At 41.9% G+C, this 27,526-nt stretch overlaps 1 protein-coding gene across 2 annotated transcripts in view; it reads left to right on the top strand.

The window, feature by feature from the left end:
* The window catches only part of CPQ (carboxypeptidase Q), a 366,663-nt gene that overhangs the window by 246,539 nt on the left and 92,598 nt on the right, over nucleotides 1–27,526 (top strand). The gene's annotated exons all lie outside the window — the stretch shown is intronic.

The raw sequence follows: 27,526 nt of genomic DNA, 5'->3' as shown, positions 1-27,526 counted from the left end.
GAATATAATGGATGCCTTAGCATTTAGCACGTGCTAATCTTTAGAGTGCACTAAATCGGTTAGCGCGCCTTAATAAAAAGACCCCATTATTTGGTATATTAATGCTCAATGCCCATTGTTTGTATTCAGTATTCATATTTGGCTGAATAATATTTCTCATTATTCATATTCGACCAAATAATAATATATGCCAGTTGTCTCCAACATGCGGCCCCTAAAATCTTCCATTATGACCCTCAATCAGCTGGCTGAAATACCTTCAAATCCTGTAAATGTGTTACTTACAATCTTGCCCACTTGATATAGTAAATGCAGTCTCGTAAGTGTGTTACTCAGGTGTCTCATTTATGGAATGTGCTACTATTAACAATCCAGAATAAAGTGACTTGTAAAATCTATCCTTGATGTGTTGTAGTCAATGTTAGCATTCATTTTTAATGTTTAACACCCAGTCTGAACAGGTTTATTTATTAGATGCCTGTGTGGAACTATCAAAGGCTTTGCTGAAATCTAAATGTACCATATCTAACGCACTCCCTCTATCCAAGAAATTGATCAGATTTGTCTGACAAGACCTGCCTCTAATGAATCCATGTTTCCTCAGATCCTGTAATTGCAGAAACATCACTATTCTGTTTTTAAAGTGTTTCAATTAATTCACTTACCATAGAAGTCAGACTTACTGGCCTATAGTTCCCTACTTCTTCCTTCCACTTTTATGGAGAGGGACCACATCTACCCTTCTCCAGTCCTCGGGGATCACGCCCAACTCTAGAGGAGCATTCAAAAGGTCAGCCAGTGGAGCCTCCAGAACTTCCCTAAGTTCCTTCAGTACCCTTGGATATATACCATCTGGCCCCATCATTTTGTCCACCTTTAGTTTAGCTAACTCCTCTCAAACACAATCCTCTGAAAATTGATCAAGTTCTACCACACCTCCAACCATCTGTGATCTCGCTCCCTGCGCTTCATCAACATAGACTGAAGCAGCGCAGGCAGAGGCTTAAGGTAGATATTAAATAAGATGGGAGACAATGTGGACCCCTGTGGCAGTTCCCATTGCAGAACAGAACTGGTTTATATAAAACCGTATATTTGTAAAGGAAAGAAGGGAAAGATGGAGATTATTTGGAATCCATGGTAAATGGGTCTTCCACTGCAATAGGGTTATTTCCCTATAGCCGTGTGCTACTGCAGAATGAATCCACTCCGGATTTTTCACTGGGCTCTCTGGCTCCACCTTCATTTCTTTCCTTCTGCACGTGTGCCTGCAAGAGTGTTTGTTCTGATCTCTCCATTTTATTATTTTAATTCAATGTAATTTCATCCCCTTTTCAGGTAATTTAGTGCTTGGAGCAGTTTTGAAATTCTGTCTACTTGAGAATTCACAGACTTCAGTCTGTACCTGACAGGACAATCCCTCTGGGTACCTGTTAGCCAGCCCATATAGTCCCTTCCTGGGACCTTAACTTGGTATTGTCGAACCTTACCAAGGCTCCTTTTGAATCCCTTCAAGATGCTACCCTCTTGGACTTGATGTTCAAGACTGTTATTCTGGTCGTCATTACATCGGCACGTTGTGTATCAGAACTACAGGCTTTGTCTTGCAGGGACCCTTTCCTCCATATTTCAGAGATGGGGGTTTCCCTACAGACGGTTCCTTCCTTCTTGCCGAAGGAAGTTTCAGCTTTCCATGTCAATCAGGAAGTGTTTGCCTGCCTTTCAACTGACAGGAAGGAAGAGCAAATCCCTCCCACTATACTTACCTTTCATTGTTTTTCTTTTCTATTATAAATTGTATTTCCTCCCCCTTTCCACATGTATCAGTTTGTATTGTCATTGTTTATGTCTAAAGTCACATCACCCCTTTGATTTTAAATTTTTATATTTTACTTGTCTTGTATGCTACTTGGACAATTGTATTTTAAGCAGTATATCAAATTTTAAATAAACTTGAAGTCACAGGACCGCCTGTTGAAGAAACTGGATGTGCGCAGAGTTCTTCTGCGTTATTTGGAGGTCACGGACTTTTGTTTCTTTGACCATTTGTTTGTGCTGACTCATTCAGTTAAGTGGGGCACTTCCGCTTCCAAGGCCACAATTTCCAGATTGATCCATAGGGCCATTTCATCAGCCTACATTCTTTCGGGGAAACAGTCTCCTTTTTCTGTTAAGGCACTTTCTACCAGAAGTGTGGCTTCTTTGTGGGCCGAAGCTAGATCTGTCTCTCCTGAAGAGATCTGCAGAGCGGCGACTTGCTCTTCTCTTCACTTGTTTGTCAAGTTCTACAGAGTGGGTGTGGCAGCAAGATAGGACTCCACCTTTGGGTTCTTGGACTTAAGGATCAGTGCAGCAAACCTGCCCTAGCTGTTTGGGGGACTGCTTTGTACAGCCTTACTGTCTAGAATGTCTCACCTATTGCACTGGAAAAAAAGATCATGTACTTACCCTGATAAGCTCTTTTCCAGTAGATAGGTGAGACATTCTAGACTCCCGCCCTGTCCTTCCTGCATCTGCTTACTGTTTTCAGTCTGTTTATGCTTCTCTAAGCTGATTCTTGGATGCCTGTCAGCCCTTGAGTGCTGGGAAGAATTTGTATATATGTTTCAATTTATTTGGGAGTAGTTTCTGAGTTCCTTTGAAGCTTGTGTTGGCAGTTAATGTTACTGTTTAGTTACTTTTGAGCAGAACAATTTGTACAATGCTACAGGTGCCTCTACTTTATGTGTATTGGGTGGTTATACATGCTTGGGTACTAACTGAAGGTGGAGCTAGAGAGCCCAGTGAAGTATAACAGAGGCAGAATGAAAAATCCAGAGTGGATTCCTTCTGCAGCAGCACGCAGCTTTTGGGAAATAACCCATCTGTCTAAAATGTCTCACCTATCTACTAGAAAAGAGCTTACCAGGATAAGTACATAATCTCTTTTTATGGTTCCTACTTGCTGTCATCTATATTTATCTGTTTTCTTCTATTTATTTAAAAGTTATGATAAAAGTTTGAGAAACAATGAAAGGTGATTATAAAACCTAAGACCACTGTTCCCTCTAAGCAGAGCAGGAGACCTCCAACTTCATTTGCCAATAGATAGGGCAGTGATGCTTCAATATTGTGTTTTCAATCTCTAGGGACAGGTAAGTTCCCTGGAGTCCTGCAGAGTTTGTCTGTCCCTCACTATTGAAAACATGATAGTGAAACAGCATCACCCATCTGACAGGACTGTACTGTAGGTGGAAGACTCCTGCTCAGCTTAGAGGGAACAGGACCAGGAAGTGACATCAGAAGTAGAGTCGAGGCCAGCATGGGCAGCAGGTTGGAGATGCTGCTCACGCCCGTGAAGTTAAAGAGGTACGGGAAGGGGTGCGCTCGCACCAGGAGAATGAGGAAGGAAGAAACATAGAAACATAGAAGATGACGGCAGAAAAGGGCTACAGCCCATCAAGTCGGCCCACTCTGCTTACCCACCCCCTGTCTATGCCCTAATGACCCAATTTCCTTATCTTGACCCTCGTAGGGATCCCACATGGGTATCCCATTTATTCTTAAAGTCTGGCACGCTGTCTGCCTCGATCACCTGCACTGGAAGCTTGTTCCAATGATCAACCACTCTCTCTGTGAAGAAATACTTTCTGGTGTCGCCATGAAATTTTCCGCCCCTGAGTTTGAGCGGGTGCCCTCTTGTGGCCGAGGGTCCCTTGAGAAAGAAAATATCATCTTCCACTTCGACACGTCCATGAGGTACTTAAATGTTTCGATCATGTCTCCCCTCTCCCTACGTTCCTCAAGAGTGTAGAGCTGCAATTTGTTCAGTCTCTCTTCGTACGAGAGACCCTTGAGCCCCGAGATCATCCTGGTAGCTGTCCGTTGAACCGATTGAATTCTGCGCACATCTTTACTGTAATGTGGCCTCCAGAATTGCACACAGTACTCCAGATGAGGTCTCACCATGGCCCTGTACAACGGCATTATGACTTCAGGCTTTCGGCTGACGAGACTTCTATTGATACAACCCAATATCTGCCTTGCCTTAGATGAAGCCTTCTCCACTTGATTGGCAGTTTTCATGTCTGCACTGATGATTACTCCTAAATCTCGTTCTGCTGAAGTCCTAGTTAAAGTTTCTCCGTTCAAGAAGTACGTCCTGCATGGATTTCCGCTTCCGAGGTGCATGACCTTACATTTCTTAGCATTGAAGCCTAGCTGCCAGGTTGAGGACCAACTTTCCAATGTAAGCAGGTCCTGCGCCATATAATTCTGTAAACTGCATTCACTTACTATATTACATAGTTTGGCGTCATCGGCGAATAGTGTTATTTTACCTTGAAGCCCTTGAGTCAGATCCCCTATGAATATGTTGAAAAGGAGTGGACCCAGGACCGAGCCCTGCGGCACTCCACTGGTCACCTCTGATGTTTTAGAAAGGGTATCATTAACCACCACCCTCTGAAGTCTGCCACTCAGCCAATCATTGACCCATGCAGTTAGTGTCTCTCCTAACCCCATCGATTCCATCTTGCTTAGCAGCCTGCGGTGTGGGACACTGTCAAAAGCTTTACTGAAGTCCAGGTACGCGATGTCCAAAGATTCTCCCAAGTCCAACTTTCTTATTACCCAGTCAAAGAAGCTGATGAGATTGGATTGGCAAGACCTACCCTTGGTGAATCCATGCTGACTGGGATCCTGAAGATTCCCTTCATTCAAGATTGTGTCCAATTTGCTTTTAATTAGTGTTTCCATGAGTTTGCACACTATTGATGTGAGACTCACCGGTCTATAATTCGCAGCCTCTGCCCTGCAACCCTTTTTAGGCAGAGGAACGACATTAGCTAATTTCCAGTCCAGGGGAACTTTCCCCTTACTTAGGGAGAGATTGAATAGCTCAGCCAACGGTTTTGCCAGGACATCGCTCAATTCTCTGAGCACTCTTGGGTGCAAATTGTCTGGTCCCATGGCTTTGTTCACCTTGAGTCTTGCCAGTTCACTGTAAACTTCACCTGGTGTGAACTCAAAATTCTGAAACGAGTCTTCTGTGCTTTGTGTTGCCTTCAACTGCGGACCGTGTCCCGGTGCCTCACAGGTGAAGACTGAGCAGAAGTATTCATTCAGTAGTTCGGCTTTATCGGAATCTGCTTCCACGTAACTTCCGTCCGGTCTTCTAAGGCGTACTATCCCGCCTGTGTTCCTTTTTCTGTCACTAATATACCTGAAGAAGGATTTGTCCCCCTTTTTAATGTTTTTTGCCAGAATTTCTTCCACTCTAAGTTTTGCCTCCCTAACTGCCATTTTGACCGCTGTAGACCTGGTCCTATATTCTACTTTTGCCTCTCTTTTCTCCGTGCGCTTGTAGGAGAGAAACGCTTTTTTCTTCTCCTTAATGAGGTGCGAGATCTCCGCGGTGAACCATTGGGGTTTATTGTTTCTTTGTCATTTATTTACTGATTTTAAGAAGCGGCTAGTTGCTTCATGTATGGTAGATTTCAGTGTTAACCACTTAGCTTCTACATCATCGGTCTCCGCTTGGTCCTACAGCGTCTGATGGACGAAATCTCCCATGCGTGCGAAGTCTGTGCCCCGGAAATTGAGTACCTTTGTTTTTGTGTTTGATCTAGGGAAGCCTTTCCTAAGGTTGAACCATACTATGTTGTGGTCGCTGGAGGCTAGCGTATCTCCTACTGAGACCTCTGAGACGCTTTCCCCGTTGGTGAGTATCAGGTCGAGGATCGCCTGGGCCTTAGTGGGCTCCGTTACCATTTGTTTGAGACGTGCTCCCTTTATGGAGGTTAAGAGCCTCCTGCTACCGCTGGTTGTCGCTGTAAATGAGTTCCAGTCTGCATCAGGCATATTGAAGTCCCCTAGCAGTACAGCTTCTCCTCGTAGAGTGATATTCTCTATGTCTTCAATTAATTCTGCGTCCATGTCTTCCAGTTGTCTTGGGGCCTTAGCTGACTGGGCCAGTCAGAGTCTTAGGCCCCTCCCAGAGAAGGCCCGCCATTTTGATGAAGCAGGCCTGCCAGCAGAAATGAGTGGGCATCCCTCCTGCCGATGTTCCATTCAAGGTACAAAGGGGGGGGGGATGTCAGACGGGGGAGGGGGGCTTTGCTTAGAGGGGTACTAGAAGGGTTTGGTCGGTGGGTGGGAGAGAGGGAAGGGAGAGAGAGAGAGAGAGGAATTTGGGATCTCTGCTGGTTCAGCTAATCACCACAGGGGAATCCCCAATCAGCAGAGGTGGCAGGACTCCCCAAAGCTACAGGGAGAGTCCTGCTGACTCAACTGATCCGGGATTCCTCTGCCACAATCAGCTGATGGCAGGCTGTGGACTATTGTCGGGATCCCCAGGCAAAGATAGGCACCAGAAATGTAGGGCGCCTGTATTTGCATGAATTGTGCCTAAGTAGGCGCTTGAGGCGCAATTCTCTAAGCAGTGCCTTCGCGTGATTGACACGTGATCAGTGGCCGCTTTTTAGGAGGCTGCCGACATGGGTGCTGGTCAGAGAATCTGAAGTTTTGTTAACTAAAACATCCAAATTGTCATTTTTGAAACATATTTGTAGATGGTTTTCTATACTTTTTTGTCTAAAGTGCATCTAAATCTCAAGGGGGCATGAAGGAATTGTGTTGTGGGCAGACTTATGATTTGGATTTTTTTCTGCAATAGGTGGAACGTTGCAGAGAACATCCAGGGCAAAACTTGAATGTTTGAGGCTGGACCTGTTTCAATAACGAATAAGTGCCAAAAAGATGGCCAAACTGACCTGATGTCCACTGGAGGCATTAAGACATGGTCATCCCCCCTTTACTCCCCCAGTAGTCATTGACCCCCCCATCCCCCACTCACCCCCAAAGTTGTGAATGAAACAGTCCATACCAGCCTGTATGACAGTATCAGATGTTATGGCCAGCAAGCAGATGTTAGAGGTTTCTAGACTAACCTAGTGGTCAGTACAGTGGACTATAGAGAAGGGAACCCAGGCCCATATCCCACTCTTAACTAGTACACTTGTGGTGGAAAGTGTGAGCCCTCCAAAATCCATATAGGTGTTACCTGCATCCTAAGGGCTATTGGGATGGTATAAGTTGGGTACAGTAGGTTTTGGGTAAGTTTTGGAGGGGGTTATTTGGAGGGGCCTTTTATATGAAGTTCACTGCAGTGCCCCAAGGATGCACCACTGCTCTGCTGGAATGTCTGTGTGGCCAGTCTACTAAGAATGCTGGCCCCCCTCCTATGCCCCAATGGCTGATTTTTGTGTTTTTCATTTGGATGTGTTTGTTTTTTTTCCCCAAAAATGACTCGAAACGATAGACACACTGAGGACAAACACATCTAGGAAATGGCCATTGTCAAAACAAAAAGACATTTTCCTTTGTTGAAAATGGTCAAGTCCACTGCAAGGTTTTTGGACATTTTCTATAAAACATCTAAACTTGGATTTAGACATCATATCAAAAATGCCCTTTAATGTCTCCAAATGTACATCAGAGAAAGTGTTTGCTCTATGGAGCTTACAATCTAGTCAAGATGAGACAAATCAGAGGTTTCAGAAAATATGTTTGTGGAAAGTATGGTTAAAATCAATAAAGCTCTGAGCAAGGAGAGGCTGGGTTTGAGATTTAAAAGAAGCTGTTGCCTTCTTCGGGAATTTTACAGATTTGAAGATGTAGTGCATTTTCTGTAAGTACTATAATACCGAATATGATATATAGAAACAAAATTGTTAGGCATCATTTCAAAATTGTAACTCCATTATTGCTTGGACATAGTTCTTTTCATGCTTTCAGGCCAATAGAATATTGAGAAACAGTTATTTAAAAAGAAAGAAAAAGGGATCCATGTCTGTCCATCCATCTGGGGGTAAGAGAGTTCTCCAAGAAAATTGGGCACACAGGAAAAAATGAGAATATCTCAGACCAATTTAAAAACATTAAAATAAAAAAAATCAGAACATGAAACCACTCCAAAAATTCTTATTGCTCTACTACAGGAAGTAGTCACAAGCTGTAGAATATTGGCAAGTACTTTTCCCAGAGCTTTATTCCAGTTTGTTCAGTTACTTCAAAATGTTCTGGTTAAAAATGCAAACTTTATAAAGCAAGTAAGAAAGTGTGAGTCACATGCACACATGTGGACAGGCAAACTTAAAATGTGGTAAAAGCGTGATAGCGTAACTGGTTTTAAGAAAGGTTTGGACAGATTCCTGGAGGGAAAGTCCATAGTCTGCTATTAAGACATGGGGGAAGCCTCTGCTTGCCCTGGATCGGTAGCATGGAATGTTGCCACTCTTTGGGTTTTGGCCAGGTACTAGGGACCTGGATTGGCCACCATGAGAAACAGCTTGATGGACCATTGGTCTGACCCAGTAAGGCTATTCTGGTAGATCTTAATACTTGCTTTGGGATATTATAGGACTGAATGAATTTAAATCAGTTAAAATGGAATGTAGAAAAAAACCGAAGTCCTGTTTATTAGTTGTCAGAAAAATCTGTCAGCTCACCCTTTAGAAGTTATGTTTGGCGATACTGCAGTCCCGGTTTCACAGCAATATTCACAGCAATATTCACAGGGATATTAATGGACTCCTCATCATTTAAGCCTCAAGTCAGAGCAGTAATCTCGCGTGTCTTTATTTAGGGTTGCCTAAGTATGTGTTGCAGGCCATGCAAATGGCACAGAACGCTGCTGCACGCTTGGTTGCACGGGCCTCTAAATTTGATCATATTTCGCCGATCTTGCGTGCTTTACATTGGTTACCGATCGACCTTAGAATTGAATTTAAAGTCTTATGTACTATCTTCAGGCTGTTGCAACATAACTGCCCAACAGTGTTGCGCTCCAGTCTACAGGTCTATCAGCCATCAAGCACACTACGTTTTATGGACAGCGCAAGTTTGAAAGTGCCATCTTTGACTTTTGCGAAACTATCTATAACTCGTAAAACAGTTTTCTATACAGGGTCTGGTTTGCTGGAATGCTCTTTCTGTGGAGTTAAGGCAGTTCAGGAAAGGTGTGAAAACAGTCCTATTTGCACGTCGATTTATAAGGTTATAAATTTGCATGAGATGGCTTTTTATTGAATACCTTTTTTAGCTGTATGTCCTGCTTTTTTTTCTTTTCTTTTTCTTCTTTTTATGAAGTTTTTATGATGTTTTAAATTTGTTGTTTCTGTGAGTGGCTTTTCTATGTCTTGTTACATAGTTTTTGTATTTTTCTGTCTTTGTCCTGTTTTGTTTTTTGATTATGTATGTAATTTTGGAACCCGCTTAGCATTCTTGGATTTGCGGGATATAAATATTCTAAATAAAAATAAAATTCTTATGTTTTTATGAGCTGTGCTCCCAAGGGACTGGTCCCTGAGCTTTCAAACACTTAGGGCCTGTTTTACAAAGCCGCACAGCAACATCCCCGAAGCCCTTTAAATCTCTATGGGCTTTGGGGCCGTTACTGCGTGGCTTTGTAAAACAGGCCTTTAGTTCAGGCTAACCAAATGGGTGCCCTGCAATGCAGGTGGCCCCTTGACTATAGACTTCTGACCTGAAAGTCAGAGATGGTGGTAAGAGTGGATAGCATAGCTGGTTTTAAAAAGGGGTTGGACAATTTCCTGGAGGAAAAGTCCATAGTCTGTTATTGAGAATGACAAGGGGGAAGCCACTGCTTGCCCTGGATCGGTGGCATGGAATGTTGCTACTCTTTGGGTTTTTGCCAGGTACTAGTGACCTGGATTGGTCACTGTGAGAATGGGCTACTGGGCTTTATGGACCATTGATCTGACACAGTAAGGTATTCTTTTGTTCTTAAGTAAAAAAAACAAAAAACAAAACAATGCTGAAGATGAAGGTGAAAGGGCTCAAAAGTAATCTAATGAATATTAGGAATATGCATTTGTTTGAAATTACACGTTGTTTCGTGTTTTCAAATGAAAACAAGAAAAAACACAAAATGTGTGTGTGAGTGTGGGGGGGGGGAATGTTGTGTGTCATTAATAGTGTATACTCTTCCAGAAGAGTGTACACTCTTTTGAAAGTGCATGCTCTATCCAAACAAGCACTGATTCTTAACATTTCTCCCATAATGAAAAATGCCAAAATATACCCCTAAACGAAGTAAAAAAAATCCCTGTAAACAATATGGGAAATGATACATGAAAATTAAGTTTCAGGCTACACACCCCTTCACTTTTTGGGCCCTGAGGTAATTTGGGAAATTATAGACCGGTTAATCTGATGTCAGAGCTGGGCAAAATGGTAGAAACTATTATAAAGAATAAAATTAATCTCTGAATGGAGGACCCGGGGGGGGGGGGCGGGGTTTGTTTGGGGGGGCTGTTCGGGGGGGGGTTGAGATCTGTGGGGATTGGGTTTTGTAAACTAAAAATGTTGAGCTTGCTTGTACTTCGTCTCCTTGCCCTGTTGGTGTTTTTGTTTGCTCAATAAAATATATTTGCATAAATAAAGAATAAAATTATGGAGTATATCCATAAGCATGGATTAATGAGACAAAGCAAAAATGAATTCAGTCAAGGGAAATCTTGCCTCGCCAATCTTCTACATTTTTTCAAGGGGTGAATAAACATGTTGATAAAGGTGAGCCGGTCAATATTGTATATTTGGATTTTCAAAAGGCATTTGACAAAGTACCTTATGAAAGACTGCTGAGGAAATCAGAAAGTCATGGGATAGGAGGTAATATTCTATTGTGGATTAAGAATTGGTTAAAAGATAGAAAACAGCTAGTAGGGTTAAATGGTCAATAGTCTCAATGGAGAAAGATAAATAATGGGGTTCCCCAGGGGACTTTGCTGGGACCACTGATTTTTTAACATATTTATCAATGATCTAGAGATGGGAATAACTAGTAAGATAATTAAGGTCTCCTTTTACAAAGCCATGGTTGAGGTTTCTACCACGGACCGGTAAGGTAAATGCTCTGATGCTCATAGCAATTCTATGAAAGTAGAAACCTCTACCGCAGCTTTATAAAAGCCAGTGTAAATTTGCTGATGACATAAAGTCGTTCAAAGTTGTCAAATCACAAGAGGATTATGAAAAGTTGCAAGAGGACATTGCGAGACTGGGAGACTGAGCATCAAAATGGCAGATGACATTTAAAGTAACCAAGTGTAAAGTGATGCATGTGGAAAAGAGGAACCCAAACTATAGCTATGTGATGTAGGGTTCCATGTTAGGAGTTACCACCCAGGAAAAGGATCTAGGAGTCATCCTTGAGGATATGTTGAAACTATCAGCTCAGTGTGTGGCAGCAGCTAGGAAGCAAATAGAATGTTAGGAATTATCAGGAAAGGAATGGAAAACAAAGATGAGAATGTTATAATGCCCTTGTATCGCTCCATGGTGCGGCTGCACCTCGAATACTGTATCTCAAAAAAGATATAGCAGAATTAGAAAAGGTACAGAGAAGGACGATGAAAATGATAAAAGGGAAGGGATTACTTCTCTATAAGGAAAGGCTGAAGAGGCTAGGGCACGTCAGCCTGGAGAAGAGATGGCTCAGGGGAGATATGATAGAGGTCTATAAAATACTGAATGGAGTAGAACAGGAAGATGTGAACCTCTTGTTTACTCTTTCCAAAAATGCTAAGACTAATGGGCATGAAATGAAGCTACTAAGTAGTAAATGTAAAACAAACTGGAAAAAATATTTCTTCACTTCACGTAATTAAACTCTGGAATTTATTGCCAGAGAATGTGGTGAAAGCAGTTAGTTTGCAGGGTTTAATAATGGTTTGGATAATTTCCTAAAACAGAAGTCCATAAGCCATTATTAAGATGGGCTTGGGGAAAATCCTCTGCTTATTCCCAGGATAAGCAGCATAAAATCTGTTTTACTCCTTTGGATCTTGTCAGTTACAGGTGACCACGACTGTGTGATGCAGTGGTTGGAGCTACAGCCTCAGCATCCTGGGGTTGAGGGTTCAAACCCCGCACTATTCCTTGTGATTGTGGGCGAATCACTCAGTCCTCCATAGCCCCAGATTCGTTAGATAGATTGTGAGCCCACTGGGACAGATAAGGAAAATGCTTGAGTACCTGATTGTAAAACCACTTAGATAACCTTGATAGGCGGTATATAAAAATCTAATAATAAACTACAAATAATAATAATAAACTTCCAAGCCCACATTTAGGAAAGGTTTCTCCCTCCTCTTGGGAATTCTCTCAGGGTGACCCATCTATAAATATTGGGTGTCATCACTGGTCCTAAAAAACCTCCAGATTTACTGTAGGTAACACATATGTGCCATGGCTCCTTATAAATACAGGACCTGAGTGCTTCTAATCACATGACCAGGTGTTTAAAAGTTCTTTAGTGCCTCAGATATTTAAATTTTCACCCTTCTTTAGCCTGCTGTCCTGTGGCAGTTGCATGGCCATACCCTTCGCGCGTGAACTCTCCGTGGTGAGTTTAGTTTACTAATTTACTCTCCAATTTACACTGGCACTAAGGTCCTTTTACTCCAGTAAATAATGATGATGCAAAAGGACTACTGTAATATAATTTACTTGGGCACCTATAAGAAAATCTTTTAAAAAATTACGAGTGGTGCTCTTCTGGAGGCTGTTATAGGGGAAAACACCCTTCAGGGATTCAAGACAAGGTTGGATAAGTTCCTACTGGAACAGAACATACCCAAGTAAGGCTAGACTCTAATAGAGCACTGGTCTTTGACCTAAGGGCCGCCGCATGAGCGGACTACTGGGCACGATGGACCACAGGTCTAACCCAGCAGCGGCAGTTCTTATGTTCTTAGCACGGTTGATTTTCGGCCTGAAAAATTGGGAGCACATTAGTTTCCCTATTACCAAAAATTACACTGGTTGCCAATGGAGGCAAGAGTCTTATTTAGATTTGCCTGTATCTGTTTTAAATCAATCTCTGTTGTGTCTCCAGCTTGCCTTGTTTCCCATTCTCCTTGAACTATTCCAATAAGCCCACATGTAGAGTTCATCTATTTGCATATCCTACCATAAAATCCTGTTTTAAGAGATTTCTTGATAGAACTCTCGCTTTTCAGGCAGCCAAAATGAATGACTAGTTTGGAAAAATTATTCCAGGTGTTTCATCTTATTATTCTTTTAGAAAATCAGTAAAGACTCAATTATTTGATAGATTTGTAAGAACATAAGAAGTGCCTCTGCTGGGTCAGACCAGAGGTCCATCGTGCCCAGCAGTCCGCTCGCGTGGCGGCCCATCAGGTCTAGGACCTGCGTAGTAGTCTTCTGTATGTACCCCTCTATCCCTTCAATCCTTTATTTTTCTACCTTATCTATATCCTTCTAACTGTACCCTTCTTCATCCTATATCTTCCCTATCTATATCCCTCAATAACTTCTTCTTTCAAGAATATATCCAATTTCTCTTTGAAACCCTGTAAAGTACTCTGTCCTATTACACCCTCCGGAAGTGCATTCCAGGTATCCACCACCCTCTGAGTGAAGAAGTACTTCCTGGCATTGGTTCTAAACCTGTCCCCTTTTAGTTTCTCCGAGTACCCCCTTGTTATTGTAGTTCCCCGTAGGCTGAAGAATCTGTCCCTCTCCACATTCTCAATGCCCTTCATGATCTTATATGTCTCTATCATGTCTCCTCTGAGTTTTCGCTTTTCCAGGGAGAAGAGCCCCAGTTTCTCTAGCCTGACTGCGTATGGAAGGTTTTCCATACCCTTTATCTTACGTGTAGCTCTTCTCTGGACCCTCTCAAGTATCGCCATATCCTTCTTCAGGTACGGCGACCAGTACTGAACACAGTACTCCAGATGCGGTCGCACCATCGCTCGATACAGCGGCAGGATAACTTCCTTCGTTCTGGTCATAATACCCTTCTTGATGATACCCAACATTCTGTCTGCTTTCTTTGACGCTGCTGCACATTGTGCTGATGGTTTCATTGTGGTGTCCACCAGCACTCCCAAGTCCCTTTCAAGGTTACTCTCCCCCAGTTCCAACCCCCCCATTTTGTAGCACAACCTCGGGTTCTTTTTCCCCACATGCATGACCTTGCATTTCTCCACATTGAAGCTCATCTGCCATTTGTTGGCCCACTCCTCCAGCTTGTTAAGATCCCTTTGTAATTCTTCGCAGTCCTCTACTGTTCCTACCCTGCTACAGAGTTTGGTGTCATCCACAAATTTTATAACTTCACACTTCGTCCCTTTTTCTAGGTCATTAATAAATACATTGAACAGCAGCGGTCCGAGTACTGACCCCTGCGGAACACCGCTTGTGACCTTTCTCCAGGCTGAGTAGTGTCCCTTCACTCTGCTTCCTGCCTGCCAACCAGTGCTTAACCCATCTGTGTACGTCGCCTTCCACCCCGTGGTTCCACAGCTTCCTAAGAAGCTGCTCGTCGGGTACCTTGTCAAAGGCTTTTTGGAAGTCCAGATAAATGATGTCTATGGAATCTCCTCTGTCCATCTGTCTGTTTATCCCTTCAAAGAAGTGTAGTAAGTTCGTTTGACACGACCTTCCTTTGCAGAAGCCGTGTTGGGTCATTTTCAGTAGCCTATTTCTGTCTATGTGCTCACTGATGCTGTTTTTTATCAGTGCTTCCACCATCTTGCCCGGGACCGAAGTCAGACTTACCGGTCTGTAGTTTCCTGGGTCCCCTCTTGATCCTTTTTGAAGATAGGTGTAACATTTGCTACTCTCCAGTCTTCCGGGATCTCCCCTGTTTTCAAGGATAAGTTGCAAACTAATTGGAGTAATTCTGCTATTTCATTTTTCAGTTCTTTTAATACCCTTGGGTGGATTCCATCTGGGCCCGGGGATTTGTCTGTTTTCAATCTATCTACCTGCTGTAGGACATCCTCGAGGCTTACTTCTATTGTCGATAGTTTTTCTTCCTGGTCCCCATTGAAGATTTTCTCAGGTTCCGGTACGTTGGTTGTGTTCTCCCTCGTGAAGACTGACGAGAAGAACCTGTTTAACCTATCGGCCACCTCTTTTTCCTCCTTTACTACTCCCTTTCTATCTCCAACATCCAATGGTCCTACTTCCTCCCTTGCCGGTTGCTTCCCTTTAACATAACTTAAGTTTTTTATGGTTTTTATCAATTATAATTATGTATTTCTTTTGACTTGTACAAATTTGCTGATGATCAGCTTTCCTTTGTTGTAAACCGCCTAGAACCACCAAGGTCTGGCGGTATATAAGAATAAAGTTATTATTATTATTCTGTTTTTGGAGAGGATTTTGTAATCTGTTAAATAGAAAGTATCAGTCCAAAAAAAAAAAAAGGGCAAGTGTTGAAACAAATTCAGCATAATTTATCACTGCTGCATTTTCGCTACACTTTTTCTAACATTTTTATTTTAGTCATGCAGAATAGTAAAATCAAATATAACACGGGGGAAAATAACTGGATCAAAACACTTAGCATGAACTGCAATTTAATATCCTGCTATGCTTTTGTTCTCTTGCATTTCTTAAGATGGCTGCCTAATTCTCTGTATGCTTGTAGGGACTGAACTGCTCATAGTAACACATTTTCTGAAATAATTTGATGTTTGTTTCATGTTAGCGTGTACAAAAGGTTCTGCTATTACAAAGCTGGTAAATGGTTTTAACAACAGCACGATATGTTGGAATGGCTATCAACTTGTTTACTTTTACATTGCTCTATAATCCACATCACTTACATAATGAAAGAATTGTCTTGGACATTGTGCTTGCCATGCTCGAGAAGCAATAAATATAAAGGCCAGTATATCTTAGATGGTAATTAATGTCAATATATTTTCAATGGTATCTAAGCAACAGCATTTACAGGGCTTAAGATCATAATTTGTAGCCCACTTTTTGTTTTACCGTAAAAGCTAGAATGCATTAGGCATACATTCTCCCTCGTGAGTTGCAAGTCAAGTGACAAGAACGATAGATTACACAGAAACCTGGTCCACTCGCCTTAATATTTCATCAACTGTCAAAGGGATTTCAACATGTATTACAAAAGAATAACCTAATGGTTAGAGCAGTTGGCCGAAAACCAGGGCAGCTCGGTTCAAATCCCACTGCTGCTTCTTGTGATCTTGAGCAAATCACTTAACCCTGCATTGTTTCAGCTACAAACTTAGGCTGTGAACCCTCTAGAAACTCCCTCTAGAAACAGTTCCGAGCAGGAGCGCCAAAGCGTACTCCTGCTCGGTGCTGCTCAGCGGCAGAAGAAACCCGATCCCGCGGCAGCTGCTACTGACCAGGTTAGCAGCAGGGCAGTGGCGGCTGCCGCGGGATCAGGTTTCTTCTGCCGCTTTGTACCCTATTTTATTTGCTCCCAGTCCCGAGCTTTTTGCAAGTTTTCAAGTCTGTTTTCTATTGCCTTTGCTTTTACTATTTTATTTGCCACTGTCTTTAGTTTCTAATTGGCATGGTCTATCTCCTGTTTCCCTTGGCTTTGCATTATTCATATTAAAGTTTAAAGATTTTTGCTGTTTGACTTTTGAAATTTGCATCTAGCATTTCTATTGGTGTCTTCTCACTTCCTGTTATCTCTTTCCTTATTTCATGTATAAAGCGGAAAGCTCGCTCCTGCCCACTGCACCTCTGGACCACCAGGGATCGGAAGGGGGGAGGGGGCTGGGTGCAGAGCCTGACAGGGAAGGAGGGAAGAGGGCTGGGTGCAGTGCCTGACAGGGGGGGAGGGAAAGGGTCTGGGTGCAGAACCTGACAGGGGGAAGGGAAGGAGGGAGGGGAGCTGTGTGCAGAGCCTGACAGGGGAAGGGGGAGCGGGCTGGGTACAGTGCCTGATGGGGGGGAGGCAAGGGGGTTGAGTGCAGAACCTGACAGGGGAGGGAGGGGGGCTGGGTGCAGTGCCTGACAGGGGGGAAGGGAAGGAGGGGGGCTGGGTGCAGAGCCTGACAGGGGGGAGGGAGGAGGGAGGGGGCTTTGACACGCAGCTCCTGATGGTAAGGCCTGACTTAGTGCAGGAAAAGGTGGTCGGACCATACAGCGAGTGATTTCCTGTATTCGCTGGCGCTCCGGCTGCTCTCTCCTGCCTCTCCTGCTGCCCTCTCCAGTCTCCCCCATGAAAAACCATATTCGCGGTTTTTCAAGATTTGCGGGGGTTCATGGGAGTACTGTACATGCATATTTTATATGCACACCTGTATAGCGTACATTCACATAGCTGCATAGGCCTGGGTTATTCTCAGAGCCTGTTCTATAAAGATATATAATTGCGCACCTTTATAAAAACACACACACATAAAAGAACAGGTCCAAACAATACTCAGTAACAAATCATGTTCACACAGATATGAATAAGTGGCGGTATCAGAGAGATATAAATAATTTTGGTCAACAGTTTCTGACCACCAGGTTCCACAGTTATAATCATTAAGAGCTTCTTGAACCCTATGAATTCCACTTTTTTGAGATGTCTTTTCAGTTTTTGTTTCAAGTTTTTGATTTTTGTGACTGTTCATGTTCCAATTATTTCTCCATAAGTATATACAATAATTGGTCAGTGAGACTTCATTTTGAGACAAAGATCTTAGTTGGTGCACACTAATAACATAACTATTGTTGACATTAATTTTTGATGTGATCACTACAGTCTTGTGAGAAGGGTTTGTTATTCTGAGTCATTTACTGAGGTTTTCCCTTCTATTATATACAGTTTTTTTTTAATGTGAGCAAGGGACATCGATGCCTCGACGCCTCTTTGAAAGCTTCGGTTTGAAAATAATAACACATGCAAAATGACACCAGCGCAAGGTTTCAAAAATTATAACCAAGATTTATTGAATTATTGTTTCTATTTTTCCATTATGAGATCAAAAGAATCAAGCATAATTGCTTAACAGTTGCACTAATGGGAGATAGTTATAGTTGCCAAATGCTGGCCTTCTCATAACGATCTCGTCGCAATAGCTCCAGATTTTCTATTATATGCTGTTGGCTTTTTGTGACATCATCATCATAACAACCAATAACAATTCTGTGGGTGGTCTTAAAAGTTGGACAAAGACAAATTCCTCCACGTTTCCAAGTTAGACAATTTTAGAAAATTACTTTTGATTTCTGAATTAACATTATAACATTATTCAAGAGAATCTACAATTATTAACATAGTGCTGAAAAGTTCTCAGCCCTAAAGGAAAAACTCTCGGACTGCCTGAGCTGACAGTCTCACACACAAAGAGCAAGAGTCTCTGACATAATTACTTCCAGATGTTGCTTTAGGATTTCTTTAGGTTGCAAATATATATTATGTTTTTCAAACCCTATGCTTTTGTTCAACACAGTCACAGAAATCACTCCAGGGGCCCCCATTCATTCATAACTCGGCCATTCATACTTAATACATTTTATCTCTTAGTTTAGGACACGTTATCTTCCTAGCCAGTCTAAAGCAAGCACATGTGGTATTAATTAACACCACGCTGCTGGGAGCGGGAAAACTCAGAGAGGACAAAGAAGACAGAAAACTAGTCACTGGCACAAGATGGTGTCCAAAGACAGGACAGATATAGTACAAACAGAGAACCCAAAATGGATTCCATGTAACCCCCATGATTTCTTCCATGATCTAGCCTAGCATCAAAGTGCATAAAAAGAACACCATTCTTTCCCTTATTTTAATCTATAGTGTGTTTTTCTTCTGGCCTTAGCTACATATTATTCAGATTTTTATTCACCCGTTTTTTTGTATGCTTCTATTTGGGCGTGGTCCTTAACTGACACAGATGTTTGTATCTAACTAGAATTACCCAGAATCATACGAAAAACAGGCACTTTTGTAGAAAAACTCCACAAAAAATACTGCACTTATCATGTTCTGACATCCATTCCCATTACCGTCCCATAAACATCACCCCCTGCTGGCCACGAGCCACTACTCCTCATTATGTTACCCCCTTTTTTTATGAGTGACTTGGTCAGCAATAAGCACTGGTGCATACGTATTGCAGTTTAAAATGGCTTATCGTGGGATGCGGAGAGTGGGCTTGGCAGAATTATGGAGGCCGGAGTGTCTCTGTATAAGGTTCCTTCATTTCTGCCAAAGGTGATGTTGGCGTTCCATGTGAACCAGGAAATCTGACTGCCAGCATTCCAGGCCACAGGTGTAAAGAAGCAGGGCAAAATACTAGTTTGGCTAGATGTCAGAAAGGTTCTCCTTCATTACTGGAGGTGACCGATGATTTTCAGTTGTCAGATCATCTCTTCATCTTAACGGGCTCTGAATAGGATGTGGTAAACATCCACCAAGTTCCTTGAAAGCACATTCCACTAGAAGTGCGGCTTCTTTATGGGCAAAATCCAGGACGGTTTCGCCTGAGGAAATTTGTAGGGGAGCTACATGGTCCAAGCTATACACATTTACAAAGTTTTACAGAGTGAACGTAGCAACTCAAAAGGACTTCACTTTTGCATCTGCAATGCTAGCAACAGGCTCCTCTATCCCACCCTAGGCTTATATAGCTCTGCTTTGATATGTCCTACAGGTTCAGGACTTATGCTTTTTGCACTGGAACAGATTAGGTTCTTACCTCGATAATCCAGTAGAAAAATACATGAGTCCTGAAACCCTGCCGTATCAGTTTTCAGTGGAGCCTGCTTTTAGCCTCAGACAAGTATTTTTGTCTAATGGCACTCGAGCAAGATTAAGCAATATGAAGCTATAGCTTCAGAGAAACAAGAGTGTCTATATGTTTGCTTTTGACAAAGTCAGAGCCGAACAAGCGTTAGTACACATTACACTCAGGTAGGTGGTTGTTTTTGTTCTGCCTTGTTAATGATATATTGCTTTTGTTAATGAGTTGTGTTTTCTTGCAGAGCTGATCAAAAGTATGTTTTTGGGGAGTTTCCCTGTGCCTCTCCTTATTTCTCCTTTTTCAGGAGTTATCTCTGTTTTGGTACAAACTGAAGAGAAAGGGCAGTGTCCAGTGATGCAGGGAGGTGGAATTGAAAATATAAGATGATACCTTCTGCATCCCTCACGGGTGAAGATGCACTACCTACAAAGTTTAGGACTCATGTGTTTTTCTACTGGAAAGATTATCGAGGTAAGAATTTAATCTACCATTATTTTGGGTAGGCCCATAGTTATGTTTGGTGGGCCTTCTCAAACTACCCCCTCTCATAATTTATCCTGTATCTTGCCCCCTCTCTTTCTACCCCTGGATCTGGCATTTGCCTCCATCTTCCCCTGGTGTTCCTCAGTTTCTGAATGAGAACAGCTTGTATCTGCTACTTGTGCTACTCCACAGGCTTCCTCGTGCCACATCATTCCAAAGAGAAATAGGAAGTGACTTCAGCGAAGGTAGGGCATGGCAGAGGGAAGTCTGCAGGGTTAGCACAGGAAATTAATATTTGTCGCTGCTACTGCCTGCAAAGGTGATAAGGTTTAGGAAATGGGAGATTTAGAGAGAGGGAGGAGTTGCCGGACTATGAGCAGATGAGTGGAGGCAAATGCCAATCCAGGTGTGGGAGAGAGGAGAGAAAGGCGGCCATTGCTGAATTTGTTTGGGCAGGCCTGGGCCCACTGGTATCAGTTGCATTCAGTTCTTTTAAAGCAGTGTTTCTCAACTCAGTCCTGGAGTAACCCCCTTGCCAATCAGGTTTTCAGGATATCCTCAATGAATATGCATGAAATAAATTTGCATATAATAGAGGCAGTGTATGCAAATCGTTTATGCATATTCATTGAGGATATCCTGAAAATCTGACTGGCAAGGGGGTACTCCAGGACTGAGTTGAGAAACACTGTTTTAAAGTATATTGCTGGTGAGTAGCAAAGCAGGTGAGCCAAAGGTTTATCTGATTACCCAGCAGATGCAGTACAGAGGCTGAGAAGAAGGGAACATACCATATCATACAGCTAAACCGTTACTTCACTCATTTAGGGCTTGTTTTGTTTCTCATTATTACAACTGTGGAAAAAGATGTTCAGTAACTCAGCATATTAGCTTTGGGATCTTCATTTAACTCTACCACTGAAATCCAACACCATTATTACCATTAGAACCTGTTAATTTCTTGCTTTCTCCTGGAGTATGGTAAATGGATCATTCAGACTTTTTCAAGGTCTATGCTTAATAAGAAACTTAGATAATTTTTTTTTTCTCTTTGGATCTTTGTTAGTAATAATGTTTCAGGACTTTAGCTTTTCAGTGTGCAACAGACGCATCCTAAGTAGAATGTGTACAATCAGTAAAATTTGTGCCATATACTTAATAAGAATGTGCATTTTCCAATGTTCCAAATGTGACCTGACCTAAAAGCGTGAGGAAATCAACAAGACCGGTATGTGTTATTTAGTTTAATAATAATTAGCCCGTGTTTATTCTTTTTTGCACAGTACTGGGGCTCATCCTAGAAAAGTGCTACATACCTCATTGCTGAATATCACTACGGTCACCTTCGAAATATTTTCCTTGGGAAGCTATGCACCAATGCCAGTGCCTAGTCCACCCTTCAAAGCAATTTTAGAACTCTTTTTCTGGAATGCCCATCAGAGCTGTCGTTGTTTTACCCTTGATGGCCGGAATATCATCAAAACGTCTTCCTTTCAATATTTCCTTTACCTTTGAATAAAGAAAAACGTAATTGGGGGCCAGATCAGAAGAGTAGGGAGAGTGTTCCAATACAGTTATTTGTCTTTCTGGCTAAAAACTCCCTCACAGACACTGCCATGTCAGCTGATGCATTGTCGTGATATAAGAGACATGAGTTGGTGAAAAGTTCAGGTCGTTTTCATCTAACTTTTTCACGCAGCCTTTTCAGCACTTTCAAATAGTAAATTTGGTTAACTGTTTGTCCAATTGGTACAAATTCATAATGAATAATCCCTCTGATATCAAAAAAGGTTAGCAACATCGTTTCGACTCTTTGGTCTGGTGGAATTTTTTGGGTTGTGGAGAATTGGCTGACTTCTATTGTGCATTTTGATGTTTTGTTTCGGGGTTGTATTGGTACATCCATGTTTCATCACCAGTGATAACACAGCCCAAAACATCATCTTGCTTCTCCAAAAGGTCTTGGCAAACTTCGACTCTCTTTTGCTTTTGTTCAAGCTCCGACGTTCATGTGCTGGCACACAAAAACACAATAATGAACGCCACTCAGCAAGACACCGCCATAAGTTGACACAAACACAGCTGTGAGACACTGATATGCCAAGGTTATGAAACCTTACTGAGTTGTTTGTACAGTGCTGACAACGTAAGCGCACGGAGGCAAGTTCGCCAACTTAATTGTCCAACTAGCACAGTGTCCTGTTTCTAACAGTGACCAATCCAGGCCATAAGTACCTGACAGAAACCCAAATAGTAGTAACATTCCATGCTATCAATCCCAGAGCAAGCAGTGGCTTCCCCCATGTCTGTCTCAATAGCAGACTGTGGACTTTTCCTCCAGGAACTTGTCCAAACCTTTTTTTAAGATCAGCTACGCTAACCACTGTTACAACTCTAGCAATGAGTTCCAGAGCTTAACTATTTGAGTGAAAAAATATTTCCTCCTATTTGTTTTAAAAGTATTTCTAAGTAATTTCATTGAGTGTCCCCTAGTCTGTACTTTTTGAAAGAGTGAAAATTGGATTCACTTTTACCCATTCTACACCACTCAGGATTTTGTAGACTTCAATCATATCCTCTCCCTTAGCCATCTCTTTTCCAAGCTGAAGATCCCTAACCTCTTTAGCCTTTCCTTTATCATTGTGGTCACTCTTCTTTTAAACTTTTCTAATTCTGCTTTATCTTTTTTGGAGGTACGGCGAACAGAAATCAACACATTACTGAAGGTGAGGTCGCACCATGGAGAAAGATGGAAGCATTTTAATATTCTTAGGGCTCCTTTTACTAAAGTGCGCTAGCGGTTTTAGCGCACGCAGGGTATTACCGTGCACTACGCAGCTAGAACTAATGCCAGATCAATGCTGGCGTTAGTGTCTAGCGTGCGCGGCAATGTGGCACGTGCTATTCCATGTGTTAATGCCCTAACGCAGCTTAGTAAAAGGAGCCCTAAGACTTTTTATTTTTAATAGTTTATTCAATCTTTACAAGTCATAACATTCGTTCTGGTAAAACAGAGTAAAGAAAAAGAATAAACAGGAAAAAAAATTATTAAGTGGAATTCTTGGAATAAATCTCCTCCTCAGACCATAACAAATATAGGAGAGAGAAAACATACATTTGGGGAAAAATTAACAAAGTAAGAAAAAGCTTAAACGGACTACACCTCAGTTACATTCTTAAATTTCTCATCCGGAGCTGCTGGTCAGCTTCTTAAGGTCCAAAAAAGGTCTCAAGTGTTCCAGGAAGTAAAAAACATATCTTACACTCAGATATTTTACTACACATTTGCAGGGATATGCCAGCAAGAAAGTAGTACCCAGTCTTCTTTTCGTCTTGCATTACTAAGAATTCTCTCCATCTTGAGTAGATATCGTTACATCTGGATATATCCATACTTTCTGTCCACAAAAAGGGGTTAATTCCTTCTTGAAGAAAATTCTTATCACAGATGTAAGATTACATTACATTACATTACATTAGGGATTTCTATTCCGCCATTACCTTGCGGTTCAAGGCGGATTACAAAAGGTTAATTTAAAAAATACAGAGTTACAATGATTAGCTAGAGAGGTAAGTTGTAGATTTTATAAACATTAACGGGTTGTTGAGGGTGAGGTGGTTTGTAAGAGAATTAATAGTTGGTCATAGTGGAGGTTCTTTTGTTGTTGTTAGTGCAGTAATGGGTAGATCAGATGTCGGTTTTAGAGTTACTAAGAGGTCGTGATGTTATTGCTGCTTCAGGAATTTCTTGAAAAGTGTGGTTTTTATTTCTTTTCTGAACGTCCTATAGTCTGGGGTGGTCATCAGAAGGTTGGAGATCTGGTTGTCCAGCCTTGCGGCTTGAGTGGCTAGGAGGCCGTCGTGTAGTTTTGTTCTTTTTACTTCCTTGATTGGGGGGGGTATGAATGGGGAGTGTGTTTTTCTGTGTCTGGTAGTGGGTGCTTGGATTAGGCGATTGTTCAAGTATGATGGGCTGTCTCCGTGTAGGGTTTTAAATAGTATGCAGTAGAATTTGAATTGGATTCTTTCTTGGATTGGAAGCCAATGTGAGTTGATGAAGGCTTCAGTGATGTGGTCATGTTTTCTCAATGAGTAGATGAGTCTCAAAGCTGTATTTTGGATTGTTTGTAGTTGTTTAATCGTAGTTACAGGGCAAGGAAGGAAGAGGATGTTGCAGTAGTCCAATATACCTAGTATTAGGGATTGTACTATAAGTTGGAATTGTGTTCTTTCAAAGAATTTTCGGACTTGTCTCAGATTTCTCATGACTGCGAATGATTTCTGAATTGTTTTATTTATTTGCGGTTGCATAGTGCAGCATCTGTCTATGGTCTATGTCTTGTTCAAATACAAAATTTACCAATAGAGTACCTTGATCTTTAAGTTCAGGTAAGGAATCTTCAAGAAACCCTGTCAAATTCTGTAACAGATCTTCATTTCTTTGAATTATTGGAACATTTTCAGAGGAATTTTTTCTCCTTTGGAATTCAAAGAAAATAAGCCTTGTTTATAGGTGGAAAAGACTCTAATGGGACTTGCGAGAACTGACGGCAGCCATTCAGAAGCCACACAGGCCCAAGCAGGAGCGCGGAAAGCACACTACTGCCGGCCAATACACCATTGGACCACCAGGCTATAAGGCGCATTTTAAAAGGTAGGATGGGCAGCAGGGGTGCATTTTAAAAGATACGACGAGTGGGGGGGAGGCATTTTAAAAGGTGCGACGGGGCTAGCTAGACTGTTTGGGGCTGGCTGGCTGCCACTACACGTGCCTACCATTAGTCGTGCCCACCACTAGACGTGCCCTTTACCCTGTCCCAGCCTACCACTAGACCACCAGAGGGGGAATCAGGTACAGGGCACACCATTTGGTTCTGAATTTATTTATTTTTTTCTTGTTTTTTCCCTCCTCTACAGGTGGGTGCGTCTTATAGTCAGGTGTGTCTTTTAGAGTGAAAAATACATACACATTATTACCTGACATCTATATACATATGTTACAAAAGGCTCCATCTTCAGTAGAAGTTTTTGTAAAATACACCAGGAACTGTGAACATCCCACCTTGAATGCCCTATTTCCTACTTAGATGCCCTGTGCAAAGTGATGATTCATATCTCTTAACCAATATAAAATCAAATTAATGAGCTTCTAGGCAGTTCACAGCCTTCTTTCGATGTGAACCGCCTAGAAGTCGTCTGACTATGGCGGTATAGAAAAATAAATTATTATTACAGAATCAGATATGGATATGATAATGATCCCATTTTCCACAGAAATCAATCAAATTGAAGAGTATCACATACTTTCTAATATATTCTAACAACTAATATGTGCAAAAGGTGAAATAATATGTGTGCAAAAGATGTGCAATATACTCTATGTGCAAAAGGTGAAATAATAGTAAACTATCCCATATCGAGGTTATTTCACATTAGGGGCTCCTTTTACTAAGGTACGCTAGCATTTGTAGCACGCACTGCAGATTAGCGCGTGCTGCCCTCCATGCTACGCATAAAAACTAATGCCATCTTAATGGTGGCATTAGCTAATACCGCTACCACAGCTTAGTAAAAGGAGCCCTAGATGTGTGTGGGGGTTTTATCTAGCTTTTAATGCTAACTTTTTCTTCTCCAATTGGAAATTTTATATTCAAGAATAAGCCAGTTCTATTTATTTTTAATGATTTCTGGCAGTTGTATATTTGCCTCCTTGCCACCATTACCTATAACTGGGCACACAAGTATTATATGTGATACACCAGTTTTGGCCAAATTATTTGCAAGATATAATTGCTTGTCGGATATTTTATATTAGTTATCTTTAGGATCATCTTTCTTCACTTTAGCATACAACCCCCCAAAGAGAGAGGAGCATTTGTTTGTTTTCTGTTTGATTTATTATCTTTGTTTGGCCCTAGGATATTCTGCTATTGCCAATAAGTATGCAGTTTTGCAGTTTAAGCTTGGCTTAATTTGTCCCCTGAGAAACTCTGTTCCAAAGCAGTTGTACTGTTGTATGATTAATCTCCTAAGTGTCCTCTTTGTCTTTTTGTTTCCTTCATCATTATGAGTGTGATGCTGTTTTTTTTGAGGTGGCTACATTACTCTCACATCCACTCCTCTGGCACTGTGAAGTTACAGCCCCTGTTGTCCCAGCAGTGCTGTGGAGATGGAATTTGGATAAATCTTGCAATGGTTTTGTCTTGGACAAATTGCATGGCTATTTTTACTCAGCTCCTGTTAGATAGGCAACCATCCCAAAACAGCATATGTTCTAAAATAATTATATGCAAAACATGGCTGCTTTAAGGGGAATATGGCCCTTTTAATAGGGTTGTGTGCCTGCATTATGATTCCATTCCTCAGGTGTATCTCAAGCTTCACACCCCATAACATCCCCATCTCACCCACTGCACCCCAGCTACCACAATAGAGACAATGGAAGGGGACTGATTTCTTTGCTGCCCTCCACCACCAGTCTCTCATGTACCCTGTCTAACTGCATGATCCACACAGCACTCAGGTTGACCCTGCCATACCTCAGTGATATATGAACTACTGATATTTTAAAATTAAATTTCAGATTTTAACTATACATGAGCTAAGAAAGGAAGTAATCTGTGAATCTTACATGTATTTTCAACCAGTTTTGTAAAACACTGGGGATCTGATAAAGATCATTATTTATTTATTCATTCATTCAATTTCTATATCATTCTTCCGGGGGAGCTCAGAACGGTTTACATGAATTTATTCAGATGCGCAAGCATTTTTACCTGTATGTCCCAGCGGGCTCACAATTTGTCTAATGTACCTGGAGCAAGTCTGACAAAGATGACAAAAACATATAGGAAACAGAAACCCGAAGTACGATGGGAGGGCTGGTAATGGGTGAAAGCACCCAAGAAAAGGACTTGGGGGTAATAATGGATAATATAATGAAGCCATCGTCACAATGCGCAGCGGCCTCTAAGAAGGCGAATAGAATGTTGGGTACTAACAAGAAAGGTATTATAACCAGAACGAAAGAAGTTATCCTGCCATTGTATTGGGCGATGGTGCGCCCGCATCTGGAGTACTGCGTCCAATATTGGTCGCCGTACCTTAAGAAGGATATGGCGATACTCGAGAGGGTCCAGAAAAGAGTGACACGATTGATAAAAGGTACGGAAAACCTTTCATATGCTGAAAGATTAGAGAAACTGGGGCTCTTTTCCCTGGAGAAACGAAGACTTAGAGGGGACATGATAGAGACTTACAAGATCATGAAGGGTATAGAGAGAGTAGAGAGGGACAGATTCTTTAAACTTTCAAAAACTACAAGAACGAGAGGGCATTCGGAAAAATTAAGAGGGGACAGATTCAGAACCAATGCTAGGAAGTTCTTCTTCACCCAAAGGGTGGTGGACACCTGGAATGCGCTTCCGGAGGGTGTGATAGGACAGAGTACGGTTTTGGGGTTCAAGAAGGGATTAGATAATTTCCTGAAGGAAAAGGGGACA

This window comes from Geotrypetes seraphini, chromosome 2 (assembly GCF_902459505.1).
Source record: "Geotrypetes seraphini chromosome 2, aGeoSer1.1, whole genome shotgun sequence".
Lineage (NCBI taxonomy): Eukaryota > Metazoa > Chordata > Amphibia > Gymnophiona > Dermophiidae > Geotrypetes > Geotrypetes seraphini.
Note: the sequence above shows the minus strand (reverse complement) of the source record. Positions and strands in the feature narration are given on the sequence as shown.